This window comes from Pinus tabuliformis, chromosome 2_1 (assembly GCF_031772625.1).
Source record: "Pinus tabuliformis cultivar Carrire ecotype Pingquan chromosome 2_1, CPIR1, whole genome shotgun sequence".
NCBI classification, from domain to species: Eukaryota; Viridiplantae; Streptophyta; class Pinopsida; order Pinales; family Pinaceae; genus Pinus; species Pinus tabuliformis.
The window spans coordinates 126,140,585-126,145,240 of NC_142299.1; positions in this window are offsets into that span (position 1 = coordinate 126,140,585).

The following is a 4,656-nucleotide window of genomic DNA, read 5'->3' on the forward strand; positions in this document are numbered from 1 at the left end:
AGTGTCATGTCTATCATCACATCAACTATATTGGTCCTTTACTCGTGCCAGTTTGAGAAGGTCCCCATTGACTTCTTGCTGGCAGGTCTTATCCTTATCGACGACGACATCTTGCTCTGAGGACAGGCCTAGAGCCGCACCCTGGCCCTATTTTCATTATTGATAGGTCACCTTGTGCTCAACATCGATCAGTATCATGGGTCTTTGACTGAGTGGTTTCCCTTGTGTTTGACATCAGCTTACATTATCACACATGGGATTCGTGCAGTACCTTGGTTTCCATTTAACCCTATTGGTGGATACCTCGCCTCTGTGTTAGCTTTCAATATTGGTTGGTTCAAAGGGTTTCTATCGTGCGCTAGCCACATCTTGTGTACGCCGGAAACGTACTTCGGTTGGGTTACTACATCTTTTTCGTCTGATTCCTTCCACATTATTGGCCTACGGGTTACACTCGCACTAGATTGATGAAGGATGCCTTAATGCCTTCCTTCTAGTGGATCTTTCCCTATCGACTCCGACTCATTGCTCTGGGGCAAAGATCTAGAGTCCATTTGGCAGTACCTTGGGGTTTGCAGTCATTAGTGACAGATCCTTTGCTATCGACAGTGGGAAACCAGCATTGTCTCCTGATCGATAGATTCTTACAGGTGTTCGACTCCAGCTCATCTATTCACACTTGTTAGATTGTACTGGGTACCTTGACGCTCATTATCATTATCGGTGAGTAGTCTCGCGTTTGTTAACAATATACATCAATGACTGGTAATCAAACGATTTCTCACATGGTCGACTTCAGATCATTTATTCCCATGGTGTAGAAATGTACCACGACGGTCGGTGAAGACCTCAGGTTGTATCAAAATTCATTGGTTCACTTGACAGTTGCTCCTGTTGCTGCTAGTTGATACCACTCCACTTTATATGTTGCAGTCATTCATGGCGACATTTTATATGCTGGCACCTGAGTTTGTAGTGTAGTACCATCTTATTCCATCATGTTCAGTTGGTACCTTTTGGGATCAGTGTTTGATATCAGTGATCCGTTGCATCTTTCAGCATCATTGACGGTCTTATATGTGATATTCAGACATGTACTTGTTCATTATGATCAGATGATCCATTATGTATCTTTCAGTCATTTATAGTTGTATACTTAGTGGATCCGCTTGTACTTGATATGCGGACATGCTTTACTTTTTCTGAGCATGGGTATGCCCTCCTTAGACAGTGTTTCTTTCTGATCTCCTTTGGTGGCTTGGCAGGCTGAATTCTGGTGAAATCCTCCTCGGTTTTTGACAGACTTCCTTTCCATGTACCTGCATAATATATTTCGGCCATCATGTACCCCTTCTGACCTCATATATTAGGGGGCATCTGTTATAGCTCCAAATCTCACTCTTATGGTTTGTGATGCTGCACTCATGGCCTAGGGCAACCCCTCCTTCCAGACCTGGTCCTAAAATTTAAAAAATAGTGTTTTATCCCTTATACGCGACATTGCCGTGAGTTAAACACGTGTATACGCGGGTAGGCATTACCCAACCCACGTATATGTATTAAAACACTTAAAAAAATATAAAACTCCTTATTTTCGGGCGGAGATCGCGGGTTTTATGTGCTGATTACCTGTTAGTGCCCGTGGCCCAACTGTTCCCAACCAACTCCCAACTAAAAAACTACTTTGGGAGAGGTATAAAAAGACCTCAAAGGGAAGGCCTAAGAGAGGAGAGAAGAGAGAGAAAGGTTATTATGCTGAGATTTTTCCCCTGACCAGGTCTGAAGATCCTTGTGCCTTCTGCACTTCCCCCATTTGTACAGGAAACCCTTGTTTCCTTGTGTGTGTTGATGTTCATCCATTACTTGTGACATCATGGAGAGAGTCATGGAAGGAGTTTTTTAAAGGCTTGAGGCTGGAACGTATCTAGAAGGAAGCTTTGCTTGGAGCCTGCTGAAGGTAACTCAGGTGAAAATATTCCTTTTTATGTACTTTACTTGTCTATAATAAAAGAAACACATGTCTTGGTTCCCGAAATGAATCTTCTTTATGTTAATGATATTCATGTTAGAATTCATATGTAAATGGTTGTTTGGATTTCATAACTAACTACCTTTCTTTATAACATGAAGATGGTTTCTTTATAAGTTTTTGTCCATACACTGCTGTGTTATTTGAATTGGTTGTTTTGCAAGACAAAGAAGCAAGAGGAACTTGAAGAATGGTTTGGACCCTTGAGGACCTTCTCAAACGTAGGACCGAAGGTACGTACCCTTATAATAGAATTTTCTTATAATAGCATAATGGCTGCATGAATGTGTGTTTCTCTATATAGACAATTTTCAGTCTGCTAGGGTTTCAACCCAAAAGCCCTAGGGGAACGTTTCCCTCCAACAATCACAGGAAAAGTGATGGTGCCTAAAAATCATAATGATCAACAACCAGAACAATAACCACAACAAAAACAAGCACTTCAAACACCTGAAAGTGGTGTTAGAATATCTACTAGGATAAGTAGACCCCCTTAGCGATACTCTCCTTCATTATATTATGTATTGTTGACTGATTATGGTGAACCAGAACGTTATGCAGAAGGAGTGCAGGTAGAAACTAGGAAGAAGTGGGAGCAAGCCATGAAAGAAGAGATGGACTCCTTAGCACATAACCAGACTTGGGACTTAGTCAGGTTGCCTACAAGTAAAACATCATTGCAGAATAAATGGGTTTACAGGCTAAAAGAAGAAGATGGAGGTAGAAAAAGGTACAAAGCTAGACTTGTGGTGAAGGAGTTTGCACGGAAGAAAGGTATTGATTTCGATGAAATATTTTCTCCTGTTGCTAAAATGACTTCAATCATAACTATTTTAAGTCTAGTAGCAGTTGCAGATTTGCATCTTAAGCAGTTAGATGTAAAGACAACTTTTCTCCACAGGGATTTGGAGGAAGAGATATATATGCAACAACCACAAGGATATGAGGTAAAAGGGAAGGAGAAACTAGTGTGCAGGTTGAAGAAGAGCTTGTATGGCTTAAAACAGGCTCCAAGGTAGTGGTATCTAAAATTTGACAGGTTTATGTCTGAACAATGTTATACTAGATGTCACTCTGATCATTGTGTTTATCTCAAAAGGCAAAATGATGGCAGTTATATTATTTTGTTATTGTATGTAGATGACATGCTTGTTGCAAGTTCTAACATGTAGGAAATAAATGTGCTCAAAAGGAAATTGGCAAACTCATTTGCAATGAAGGATTTGGGTGCTGCAAAACAAATCCTTGGTATGAAAATAACTAGAGACAGGAAGAATCACAAATTAACATCGCCTCAAAGTGAGTACATAGAAAAGGTGTTGAAAAGGTTTAATATGCAGAATGAAAAACCAGTTAGTATACCTTTTGCTAGCCATTTCAAACTTAGTAAGGAGATGTGCCCAAAGACCCAAAAAGACATGGATTATATGTCTAAAGTTCCATATGCATCAGTAGTTGGAAGCTTAATGTATGCAATGGTCTGCACAAGGCCTGATATTTCACATGCAATGGGAGTTGTAAGCACGCACATGAAAAATCTAGGAAAAGAACATTGGATGGTGGTGAAGTGGATTCTCAAGCATTTGAGAGGTACCACAAATCAAGCATTATGCTTTGGTGGTTCAAATATTTCTCTACAGGGATATGTTGATGAAGATATGGTGGGTGATAGAGATAACAAGAGGAGCACAAGAGGGTATGTGTTTACTGTAGGTGAAACAACTTTCAGTTGGGTTTCAAAAATCCAAAGTGTTGTTGCACTTTCAACAACAGAAGCAGAGCATGTTACTGCTACAGAGGCTAGTAAAGAAATGATTTGGTTACAAAGGTTTCTGGATTAATTGGGTAAGAAGTTGGAGTTGGGCAGGTTATACAGTGACAACCAGAATTCCATACATCTTGCAAAGAACTCTACATTTCATTCCAAGACTAAACATATACAGCTCAAGTACCATTTCATACGGTCAGCATTGGAAGATGGACAGTTGAAGCTGGAAAAGATACACACTAGCCATAATCCTGCAGATATGTTAACAAAAGTTGTAACCAGGGAGAAACTAAGAATCTGCTCAGTTTCAATTGGTCTTCAAGTATGATGAACAAGATGAGAAATAACCAAGTTCAAAGTGGAGTCATTCTCTAGCAAATGAAGCAGTGGTGGAGTTGCTATAATCAGTCTCCAAATGGGAGATTGTTGGCTATGGAGCCTGATTATCTTCTGTATTCAAAGGTTTCAGCCGGATGTATACCCCAAGAAGATTGTACACCCCTCCACATGGGGGGTTGCGGGGGTGACTTGTCCCCCCCGCAAGGGTCTGGGGGGGCTAATCCCCCCCAGTTGGGGGGTCCGGGGGCCAGCAGTCCCCCGGTGGGGGTTTGGGGGCAGTGCCCTCGAAGCTAAAAATATATGTAAAATTGCCTTGTAAAATTCTAGTAGTTTCTAGTCAATCTAGGTTGTTCATTAGGCGAATGATCTAATGGTAGAAGTTATGTTTAATTTAGGGTTTTTTTCCCTATAAGGCAACCCCTCACTATATATGAGGGAATTTTATTGTGTCTATGTACATCTGTATTCTGAGTGAGGAAGAGAGAGGAGATTGAGAGTGAAGAAGGTGTTACAGCAGATC